Source organism: Schistocerca serialis, chromosome 2 (assembly GCF_023864345.2).
Source record: "Schistocerca serialis cubense isolate TAMUIC-IGC-003099 chromosome 2, iqSchSeri2.2, whole genome shotgun sequence".
NCBI classification, from domain to species: Eukaryota; Metazoa; Arthropoda; class Insecta; order Orthoptera; family Acrididae; genus Schistocerca; species Schistocerca serialis.
Window position 1 is genome coordinate 171,041,476 of NC_064639.1, and position 13,056 is coordinate 171,054,531.

Consider the following 13,056-nt stretch of genomic DNA (forward strand, 5'->3'; position numbering starts at 1 on the left):
CTTTAGACTCAGGTGCTCATATGGCTAATTAAACATTTCAGTTCAATCAGAATTTCACACAGCCATCAATAAGAAAAGTCAGACCCAGTTACACTACAAAATTGTTTAGAGAATACTAAAGGACTGAAGTTCAATTAACAACAGTATTATTAAGAAAGGGTGGCCACCAACATTTAAATAAACATGGCAAACCTCAGAGTAATTACCAATACGATAAAAGATGTAGATAATTTTAATGGTAGGAGGTTGCTTAACTTCTGTAAGGTTCAGAAGTGTACTGTTGTGAATGGTCAATTCTAGCACAAAGAAATTCATAAATACACTTGGGCTTATCCGTCAAGGAACCTAAAATCAATCATAGAGTATGTAAAAGAGGAAAGACAGTGGATGATAAAGGTACAGTAATAAGAGTAAAACAAGAAAGAGTGTGCCTCAGATCATCACATAGGCACTTCAAAAATTGCTTTTCCGTTTAAGACCAAGATAAAACAGGAGAAGGAGAAGTATGTTGGAAATATACTACCAGAGGATTCAAAATATAGGATATACTAACCACAAGCAGAAAGTGTGAAAAGTTTGTATCAGCAAAGATTAAATCTAAGACTGGATGCTATGGAAGAGGACTAGAGAGCCAATGAATTACACGGTTTCCTGAGACAGTCGATTAAGGAAGCAGCGGTGGTGGCTTTAGGAAGGGAAAGGGAGAGAAGAGTAAGAACTGAATGGACGACCAGGGAGTTGTTGGAAGTGGATGAGGGAAAGAAGGAAATTTATCACGTATGTTCAAGCTGTGCGAATGAAGGAGATTGGAATAATTACAAGGTATACAAAATGACGGCTAAGAAATAAACAGTAAGGTGTAAGGAAAAGGCATAGGAAAGACTTTGTGGGGAAATAGGGCGTTCGCTTGGATATAGGAGATCGGCGGAGGCATGGAGAATGATAAGGAAGATGGAAATGGCTAGCTATTCCGCGCCCACAATACAATGTATATCTACCGGACAGTGAAAGAAGCTCTTTGAAGAACTTATGGTAGCAAAAGGAAGGAATTATGAAAATATGGTCCCTCCTCAAATTGTGCAACTTACGTGTAAATTATTCAGTCATATTGTTGGGGGAGAGCAAATAAAAAATGGAAACCGAAAGTACCCAACCAGTTTTAGCGAGGACAGTGTTACGGTACCTACAGCAAACATTTTAGTGCTATACTGAAAAACAGGCTGGAGAATGAGACTGAAGGAAAAATGAGAGAGAGCGAGGCAAATCTCACGGTTGTACAAACTGGTATGGATCATATTTGTAGCTTTAAACAAATAAGTGAGAAACCGCATTCGAAGGGTCATGAGGTAACTTAGTGTTAGTGGATTTAGACAAAGCGTATGATTTTACACTCATTAACGCGTTTAGGGAAGCGATGGAGTGTATAAGTATAGAAGCACAATAAATATTCCTAATTTGGAGAATACATCAGCAATCGTATGCAGTAGTTAAACTAATGTGAAAACTGAGTGGCCCCGTCCGAACATCGAAAGGACTTAGAAAGGCCAGCAGTATGTCGCCGACCCTGTTTAAAATTTATATGCAGTATATGTTGGAACGATGGAATCAATCATAAGGAGGTATGAGAATTCTTTTCCAGCACGGTAGTATCTACTCATTATTATTTGCCGATGATCAAGTGCTAATAGCACACAGTAGAGAGGATGTCAAATTTATGATGAACAATTTAATGTAAGCATTTGAATCAGGCGGGCTTAGAATAAATATGAACAATACAGAATACCCAGTAGTGGGAGGAGACAGAAGGGATATAATATGGCGGCAAGGAACTGTTTAAGCAGTAAAGTAGTTTCAATATTTAGGATCTATTATCCGTACCTCAGGAAGCTGCGAAGCAGATGTGAAAGGCAGGATCCAGCAAGCAAGACGAGCAATTAAGATGCTAAATGGAGTTATGTGGAGCGGGGCAATACCGAAGGAAACAAAGAAAACGATTGTGCAAACAGTAGTTGAAATCGTACTATAGTATGGTGCCGAAGAATGGACTGTGGTGGAGCGGCAGGGAAGCAGAGTACTCGCATTAGAGATGGATGGAATGAGGAGGGCAGCCAGGATATCCAGAACAGAGAGGAGAAGAAATGAGGTAGTTATGGAAATGGTGGCTATGGAACAACCAGCGGTGCAAAGAAATGAAAAAAGAGCTCTTCAGTGGTGTAACCATGTACGAAGAATGCAGCATGACCAAAAGCAGTCCTGCAATGGTCGCCGCCGGGAAGGAGTAAGTGCGGGCGGACGAGACCAACGCGGTGATCAGGAAACTTTGGAACGATGAAGAAGATAGGACTGAAAGAGGAAGACTTCCATGTTCATGAATGCTGGCGAATGGTAATATGGGGCAACTGATGAAGAGTGAAGAAGAGCTTGAACGTAAAAGTAAGAGGCAAACCTTCTATTGTATACCCCGAATTTTTCGTGGTGACACTGGAAAATAGTCCCGTAAATGCATCTCAGTAAAAGAGAGACTAGTTGTAACCATATGGTAACTTTTTTTATTAATTGTGTTTAGTATCTTATTTCAAAATTGAGGTTGCTCTACATTTCTACTAGAGTGTCGCACGATATAACATCTCGCACTAAGCCTTGTGAAGTAATACAGGTTGCCCATAAAGTAAGTATCCATTTTGCAGAAAATGTACATCTACATCTCCATTTATACTCCTCAAGCCACCCAACGGTGTGTGGCGGAGGGCACTTTATGTGCCACTGTCATTACCTCCCTTTCCTGTTCCAGTCGCGTGTGGTTCGCGGGAAGAACGACTGCCGGAAAGCCTCCGTGCGCGCTCGAATCTCTCTAATTTTACATTCGTGATCTCCTCGGGAGGTATAAGAAGGGGGAAGCAATATATTCGATACCTCATCCAGAAACGCACCCTCTCGAAACCTGGCGAGCAAGCTACACCGCGATGCAGAGCGCCTCCCTTGCAGATCTGCCACTTGAGTTTGCTAAACATCTCCGGGTGGATTATTTCTGTTACAGGTTCCGAAGAGACATCTCAACGTTAACAATTGCCGAAAGAATCACAATTCTGGAACATCGTTTTCGTGGCGAAACCTAGGCTGAGGTCTAGAGGCTGTTTGAGAGAAAGTATCGGAAGGATACCCCTACAAGACTTGCCATTCGGAATCTCGTCAACAAATTCCGGCATACACGATCTGTAGCTGATGAGAAACGCGCTGGGCGACCACCGGTCAGCCCACAATGTGTACAGCGTGTGAGGGGAGCCATCGAAAGAAGTCCAACGGCATCTACCCGCAGGCTGAGTCGTGAACTATCCATGCCGAAATCCACAGTGTGGAAAGTGCTTCACTACACCCTTAAAAAGAAGGCATATCATATCCAGGTGCTACAGCAGCTAGAGGATGAAGACCATGCGGCACGAGCAGCCATGTGTCATGATCTGTTGGGGGCTGTAGCTGAGGAGGATCTGATGAATCATGTTATGTTTAGCGACGAGTAGATATTTCATGTCTGCGGCGTCGTCAACAAACACAACTGCCGGATTTGGGCAGAGGAGCAACCCCATGAATGCACTGAGTGGCAAAGGGACTCTCCAAAAGTCAATGTGTGGCTTGGTCTCATGAAAGATGAGATCTATGGGCCGTTTATGTTTGCTAAAAAGGCAATTACCAGAGCAACGTACCTGGGCATGCTGCAGTTGTTCTTGGAGCCACAGTTGTAACAGGATGGTATCCTTGCCTCTGACATGTACCAACAAGATGGAGAACCACCCCACTACGCAAACATTGTCCGAGAATAACTGATCGAGATCTTTCCTAACAGGTGGATAGAGCTGCAGTCGCATGTGGGCTGCTCGCTCCCCCGACCTCACTCCCCTGGACTTTTTTGGTGGGGTTTCATCAAGAGCCGAGTTTATGCTACGAGGTGCCACATTTGAGTAAACTGAAATGACGAATACGACAGGCATGCTTGCCCGCTCAAATGTTACAGCGCGTGTTCCACGCAACCACAAGGTGAAGTGAACAGTGTGTTGCCAATGAAGGTGGACAGCCGGCCGGAGTGGCCCAGCGGTTCTAGGCCCTTCAGTCTGGAACCGCGCGACCGCTACGGTCGCAGGTTCGAATCCTCCCTCGGGCATGGATGTGTGTGATTTCCTTAGGTTAGTTAGGTTTAAGTAGTTCTAAATACTAGGGGACTGATGACCTGCGCTGTTAAGTCCCATAGTGCTCAGAGCCATTTGAACCATTTTGAAGATGTACATGTTGAACAGTGTGAGCTACTCTCTCTAAATACAATGTTTATTTTGTTGTAGCACATCTGGAAAATGAAAATTGATACCTACTTTGTGCGCACCCTCTATAATGTGCAAGATCATTTATTTTACTGAATTTGCTGGCAAACAACTGCATTCCTCTACTGATGCCATCAGTTAATGATAAGATAATAATTTTAATTTACCTAAACACATATTCATATTTAATAAAGAACCAGTGTTGCGTATTTGAAATGACAATGGTATGAAAGCAATTTTGTTATAAAAATATCGAATTACATTTTACAAATCATTTCACAATGTAGAAAAAGATATTAGTCATTCGGTCAAATCAAAGAAACGTGTTACATCGTTGTGATATTTCCCATCATAACTCATAAGTTTCTCAGAATCCGTGTTTTGCATGTAGGGCCGTTTCCCGATTCGAAAGAAGAAAATAAACTGGTTTGAATTCCGCCTTTTGTCGTTTCAAATTTGTACTTTCTATCGCTGAGATCGATTACACTGAGACTATGAACGTACTGGCGTGCTAATTTCAAAAGATCGGCCGTCTTCGGCCAACGTCGGTCGTCGGCGGAATACCAAGATATCAGTGCCATTACGACCGCAACCTTACAAATGAGTCTATTTTTCTAGCCCAGTCGAATACCAGTTTATTTAGCATTATTTGTCTTACACCAATGGTGTCTATAAATCAACTGTTCAGGATTTATCGCCAGGATGAAACGAGATTATCAATACTTTCGGAAAGTTTTTTAATAAAGAGAGATAATTATTTCCTTACGAACGTCACTGAACTCTTACAGGGGGAAGGGGAGGTAGAAGAGGAGGAGAATGGATGGATTGTTCAAGGAAACATGTTTGAGAATTTCGTTAACGCCAGTTACTGCGTGCGAAACTATTTTAGGACACCCGCGATGAGATTACGCGTATTGTGGAAAAGATGCGAAGTCCTAACTTGTCGAAGGTTCCAACGTTCTGAAAGCCTGAAACGAAAACTTCTTCGTGAGATGGTGTTCATCCTTAATGATGTACAGAGAATTAGCGAGCGTTCTGTCACCAGCCACTGACTGTGTGCAAAATCCTTTACTCATTAAAAGCGAGAGTGGGAGTAAAAATTTACAAATGAACCAGCTAGCTAGGACTCAGTCTCATTTTGCTAATGCAGTAAGTATCAGAGTATTCAAATATCTCTACCCCTCTTATAAGGAAAAAATATGCGAAACTGTTCACAGGTGAACGGTTGGATGCCAGAGATCAGTTGTCTGTTCGACAGTGACATGAGGCGGTTCACCCGTGAGCTATTTTGCTATAAATTACACCAGGAAAAGTTGAAGAATCACACAAAAAATGAGCTTCTCGTCAATTAAATACAGAAAATAAGTGGTCAGTCCAGTTTTACTATTTTCCCGTCACTCCATACAAAATCATTTTGCCCACATTCGGAAAAATTTTAAAAAGGAAATAACAATCTAACAACCAATCACGAGTCAAACGCGGTATGGTGTTTACATGGAGCGAAAATCAGTTTTGTATAGTGGTCGGGGAGAGAGGTAATGTGAACGGTTCAGAGCTGACGAAGTTATACTAATGCACGTTTAGCCGCTCCAGAAATTGTAAGTACAGAAACGCACGTAGGTATGGATGCGTGCGAGTTAAGAAACGTTGTGGGAGTTCTGGAAAAGTGGTTGAAGATCAATTCCTTTGAGTTTCAGTGTACTGCTTCATACAATACTGGCCATTAAAACTGCTACACTAAATAGAAATGCAGAGAATAGACGGGTATTCATTGGACAAATATATTATACTAGAACTGAAATGTGATTACATTTTCACGCAATTTGGATGCATAGATCCTGAGAAATCAGTACCCAGAACAACCACCTCTGGCCACAATAACGGCCTTGATGTGCCTAGGCATTTAGTCAAACAGAGCTTGGATGGCACATACAGGTACAGCTGCCCATGCACCTTCAACACGATACCACAGTTCATCAAGAGTAGTGGCTGGCGTATTGTGACGATGCCAGTTGCTCGGCCACCATTGACCAGACGTTTTCAATTGGTGAGAGATCTGGAGAATGTGCTGGCCAGGGCAACTGTAGAATATTTTCTGTATCCAGAAAGGCTCGTACAGGACCTGCAACATGCGGTCGTGCATTATCCTGCTGAAATGTAGGGTTTCGCAGGGATCGAATGAAGGGTAGAGCCACGGGTCGTAACACATCTGAAATGTAACGTCCGCTGTTCAAAGTGCCGTCAGTGCGAACAAGAGGTGACCGAGACGTGTAACCAATGGCACCCCATACAATCACGCCGGGTGATACGCCAGTATGGCGATGACGAATACACGTTTCCAATGTGCGTTCACAGTGAGATGTCACCAAACACGGATGCGACCATCATGATGCTGTAAAAAGAACCTGGATTCATCCGAAAAAATGACGTTCTGCCATTCGTGCCCCCAGGTTCGTCGTTGAGTACACCATCGCAGGCGCTTCTGTCTGTGATGCAGCGTCAAGGGTAGCCGCAGCCAAGGTCTCCGAGCTGATAGTCCATGCTGCTGCAAACGTCGTCGAACTGTTCGTGCAGATGGTTGTTGTATTGCAAACGTCCCCATCTGTTGACTCAGGGATCGAGACGTGGCTGCACGATCAGTTACAGCCATGTGGATAACATGCCTGTCATCTCGACTGCTAGTGATACGAGGTCCTTGGGGGAATCCAGCACGGCGTTCCGTATTACCCTCCTGAACCCACCGATTCCATATTGTGCTAACAGTCGTTGGATCTCGACTAACGCGAGCAGCACTGTCGCGATACGATAAACCGCAATCGCGATAGGCTACAATCCGACCATTATCAAAGTCGGAAACGTGATGGTACGCATTTCTCCTCCTTACACGAGGCATCACAACAACGTTTCACCAGGCAACGCCGGTCAACTGCTGTTTGTGTATGAGAAATCGGTTGGAAACTTTCCTCATGTCAGCTCGTTGTAGGTGTCGCTACAGGCGCCAACCTTGTGTGAATGCTCTGAAAAGCTAATCATTTGCATATCACAGCATCTTCTTCCTGTCGGTTAAATTTCGCGTCTGTAGCATTTGTCAGACTGTGAACAAGATCCCATTATAAAAATTCCAGTAGCTGTCCCTTGAGCGTCGTAATCTCCGTCAACACTCCCAGCGGACGATTTATATGCGTCAACTTAGATAGTTCACACCCATAAACTATTGCTCTCAAGACGTCTTTTCGCGAATTTAGCTTTTGCCTCTTCTGACATTCCGCATACAAAACCATCTCTACATACAGCAGCCAAGTCAACAGGATGGTACTTTCTATCGCCTGCAAAACATTTCGTTGTTCCAAAATTACCCTACGGAACACGTATCACTGTAGTAGACTGACTCTGTGAAAAGAATTTAATCCAGCCCTCATGTCTTTAAGCTGCTGTTCATGCTGTACAGTTTCTTTATTTAATACAGCTTCAAAATGTATCTGTTATTAAGCACGTCTTTCTCACATTCTACTGCTCTTTGTGATAAATTGTTAACCGATTTATTGACCACTTCCTCAAGTGCGTTTGCCTCAGCATACAATTCTTAGCATCGTCACGCAGCTCGTGCTCCATCTTTTCCAGCTTTTCCCCGAAACGTTGTTGGTAGGCTGTTTATGTTTTCTTATTGGCAACGTTACGTATCACTCTGTATGAAAATCACTGGCTGTGCTGTGTGCAGTCTGTGGCTAGCTTGCATTGTTGGCTGCCATTGTAGTGTTGGGCAGCTGGATGTGAACAGCGCGTAGCGTTGCGCAGTTGGAGGTGAGCCGCCAGCAGTGGTGGATGTGGGGAGAGAGATGGCGGAGTTTTGAAATTTGTAAGACTAGATGTCATGAACTGCTATATACATTATGACTTTTGAACACTATTGAGCTGGCAGTAGTGGCGCTCGCTGTATTGCAGTAGTTCGAGTAACCAAGATTTTTGGTGAGGTAAGTGATTTGTGAAAGGTATAGGTTAATGTTAGTCAGGGCCATTCTTTTGTAGGGATTTTTGAAAGTCAGATTCCGTTGCGCTAAAAATATTTTGTGTCAGTTTAAGCACAGTCATGTATAATTTTTCTAAGGGGACGTTTCATATGTCGACCCTTAGCCGAGGATACCTCACTGGAAGCTTCTGATTTTTTTCTTGTAGTTTGTATAATTAGTGTAGCTATTGTTTATTGCTAGCGCGTAATTGTAGAGAGAATCTCCTTTGTAGTTGCAGTCTTTCATTGTTGTACAGTAAGCCAGTTGTGGCACGCATGTAGATTTGCACCAAGTATTTCGCAGCTGCGCTTGCAGTTAACTAGATATTATTCTCAGTGCTATGTTAATGTGTTCTCTTATTTTTGCTCTTCGAATTGTGCTTTTCTGTGTTATCGTGTGAAATATTGTGACAATAATGACGTGTGAAAAACGTAACACTGGGCTCCAAAGTAAACTGAAAAATAATAGTGACGACGAGCGTAGCTTATCAGCACCACTGTGTAATGAAGTAACGGACATTCAAAGTAGTAATTTGGTAATTGTGCATAGGGAAATGGAGCGGGCGGCAAATAATGGTGTAGACAATGAAACAAGTAGTGAATAGGGAAGCATTATCGATCGATCGGTCGGCAACAGCTCGCCTCAGGAATCCGAAATGACAGAACGCAATATTGCAAATACTGTAGACTTAGGTTTTGGGTCCTCACCGTCTTCTCAAATGAGTCAAGACACATTTCCTGCTTGTCAAAATGTGAATGTTGCCGGTGAAAATGCACTGCTAAAAAGCATAGAGAAACAGATTCCAGGCATTAACACATTATTATTACAATTAATGCAACAAATGGAACAAAATCAGAAACAAACACAGCAACAGTTAGACACAGTGGAACAAAATCAGAGACAAACACAGCAAAAGCTTCAAAAGTTAGACACCACACTTGAACAAACTACTGAGTTACATAACATTGAATCGAAATGTCAAAAAGTCTGTAATGGCGTAAAAACACAGATTTGTGAGCATTTTCAATCTATTTTTTCGCGGCATGAAAATGCATTACAGAATCACGAAGCAGCCATAAAAGAACTGCAAACTATTGTTCATGAAAATCATGAAACCTTTCAAGCTAAAATTGACTCAGTTGCATCTACCGATTCGGTTACGCAACTTGCAAAAACTCAAGAAAACTTAAAGGACACAGTAGATACTCTGAAAATTGGTTCAGAAAGACACATGGAGGAAATTAGTTCATTATCAGAGAAAGTAGTTGAACTTTCGGATCAGCTAAATAATTTATCTACGAAGGTAGATGATAATCTAAATGACACAAAACCGGTAGTCCTTAATAACACAGAAGAGTGTGAACCAATTAGGAAATTCAAACAAAATCAGAATAAAATTAATACGCAACACCAAAGAGAAATCCGGGAAGTACAAGATCAGCTGACACAGGTAATACAAGAATTACGTATTTCAGAGGACACTCGCGCTTCAATACGAGAAGAGGGACATAGAAATACGGAACAGCCACAAAATAATAACACAGGACACTTCGGAAATTATGAAAGAAATTGGCAAGGTGCACCGAATTTTGAAATGGAACCGCCGAAACGACGTAGCAATGACCGATATGCGACTCGCCGACATGATGATTTTGACTATAAGCTGTTCATTACTACACGTAAATTTAAAACGTTTAAGAATTCTGGCAACGACATTTATCCACAAGCGTGGCTCCATCAATTCTCTGATTATTTTCCTCCCAACTGCTCATTAGAACACAGATTAGAATTTATGTGTGGATACTTAGAGAATGAACCAGCTGTAAGAATGCGATCGGTCATTCACGATTCCCACAGTGAAGGAGAATTTTACCATGCCTTCCTCTCAGCATATTGGTCTCAAGCCACACAAGACCGAGTGAAACATAGCATCATAATGATGAAACATTTCGAACAATCTGAATATTCCAGTCTTGTGAAATATTTTGAAGACATGTTGCACAATAATCAGTACCTGTCAAACCCATACAGCCCCTTAGAACTCATCCGCATTTGCTTAATCAAATTACCTGAACATTTACGACATATTATTTTGGCAGGACGTTGCAAAGACGACATTGAAGCTTTTCAGGGACTCTTACAAGAATTAGAAATTGACACTGATAACTGCGGAACGCGAAAACAGGAACACAACAATTACAGGTCACATCCGTCGCAATTCCGCGATGAAAGAAATGATAACTGGACACGACAAGGCTATTCTCACAACACAAATCGTGACCAAAACAGACACCACCCGTATGACAACCACTGGCAGAGTAATAGTTACAGAGAAAGATCGCATTTCCGTAGTAATGAATATGACAGAGACAATCATAGAAACAGACAATACGGCAACCAGAACTAATATTATCACGGGAGACAGAATAACTTCAGACGCAACGGTCCACCGTGCAGTGATAATTCAGGGAGAAATTCTCCACCACTTAACCGACAAGAAAGAAATTATAGGAACTACCGACATGACGACAGACGATATAATCGTAACGACAGACTTGAATTGCATCAGAACTGGCGAGATTCAAACAGAACAGGGCACTTTCGACAAGGTGAATTTGTAGAAGTTAGGTCTCCTAAACCCAGTAACGACTATCAGGCTTACATACTTAGAACATACACTGGTACTGCTAATGAGATTTTAATGCAACATTTTGGTTTACTTGAAAATACATTCTGGATTTAAAATACTTTCTGTGAGATACCAGATGACACAGTAGTTAGTTTATGTGACAACTACACGATTTTTTCACGACACTACTAATGACTCACAATTTACAATGTTGCTTTTGTGGTGTATCTGTTTTATATCTGCACAGTTTTTCTGAATTATTCTGGAAAGTAAAACATGTTTTAGTAGTAACTTTTGTGGTATAGCTACAATGAGACAGCCTTTTCCGTAGCACAACAGTACGTTACAGCACAGTACTTTCTTCATCACGGCAATAAGCGTAATAACTAAGATATCTATGCGCAAAGCATTTCACTTTTGTTTATCATGAGGTAAGTACATTGACTTCTGCAGAACTTAGCTTGCGGAGGACGATAACTACGACACTTCCACAGAGATTATCTTACAAGACGCACAGTTTAGCGCTACAGTACACGTATTTGAGTGATTAATTTTGTACTTAAAACATTTATTTTTAAAGATATTTGAAGTACAATGATACAAGGGTTTTCCGTGATACATTTCATTCCATTGCTGTAATCTGTAACACCTGAGGGTATAATTACATTAATCCTCAGGGGATACACGCTTACTTTGTGTACCATGTGTTTGACAAGCACAAGGAGCCCTAGCTAATATGGTATTTGCTTATACAACTTTACACATCGGTACCATATTCCTCTAACACAGAATTACACAGCTATCTGATTATTTAACAGAGAAACAAACATTTTTTTTACTACATCAGTGACAGATGTTTATGCAATTACACAGTTGGATAACTTCCCACTTATGAAATTGTATTTCGTCTGTATTTTGTGAACTGTTCATATTTTTTCGGAACCACTGTGATACTATGAGAGCTTTGACTGATGTATTTGGTAACGGAGCATGGTTTTAAAGTACATTTGAGGTAGATGACACTCTTGAAATGAGCAGAGAATTTTTTTTAGGTTTTGATATTATTGCAGAAAGCTATGACGTTTTTGAGGTTTGACTGAGGTGTTATGATGTTATTTTTACGACGACGATGTGTATTATGCTGTTGGGGTATGTTTATGATGAATAAGCTGATGTTATATGAGGAATTTGATTATGATACGTATTTATTAAGGTGAAATATTGAAGAAGTGTCGACGAATATGTGTATGTGGTTAGGAATAATGAGTAGTGGTTAGGGATTCTGACTTGTGAAAAAGGATGTTGGAAACAAAGAATCGTACTTTAAGAGTTATGATGTGTGTAAATGCATGAATGTATCACAATGCAGGCGAAAATTTTTTGCACGCTGTTATATTCATAGGATTTTGTTTCTACACATTTGCAACACAAATTCTCGACCTGTGAAATTTTTTATATGAGACTGTCACTGTAATGCAAACTGGTGTCGTAAATATTTCGGTAAGAAAGTTAAGTGACCACCTGCACGTAATGCGTCGTGGGCAACCAGCTGCATGAGAGTTGCCTGGAAAAAAGCATTAGTGCGTGACTTTCAGAGGCACAGGTGGAGAAAAAAAAAAGAGGCCATTATCCTCGCTATTGACATTCCTTTGTAGAAAGCATCGCAAACACGACACGCTCAAACTTGAAAACATATGATTATATTGTGGAGAGCGTACTTTGTGCTACTTACTGAAATGCTTATAAACTGATGGGAAATATTCTTACGTCTGCACACCTGATTATGACAAGTGTCTTTCTACGAGAGTTGAGAGAATTTCTACTAACTTACAAAATGCCACATAGCTATTGAATGATGTTTTTATGCTTTGGTTTGCGTAATTGCTTATTTCATTTGATATCTGTTTTCCAGCTGTGTTGCAGCATTGGTTTTATAAAATAAACTTCTCCTAATGTGAACACTTTCTGTCAACAGATCTATTAAATAATTATTTTCTGATCCACATTCTTCTAAAAAGGAGCTCTTGGAATGGAAAGAACAATAAGAAGGGGCTAATAACAGTAACTGCATGTATAATTTTCTTTTCAAGTACTTGGTAATTTTTTGTAG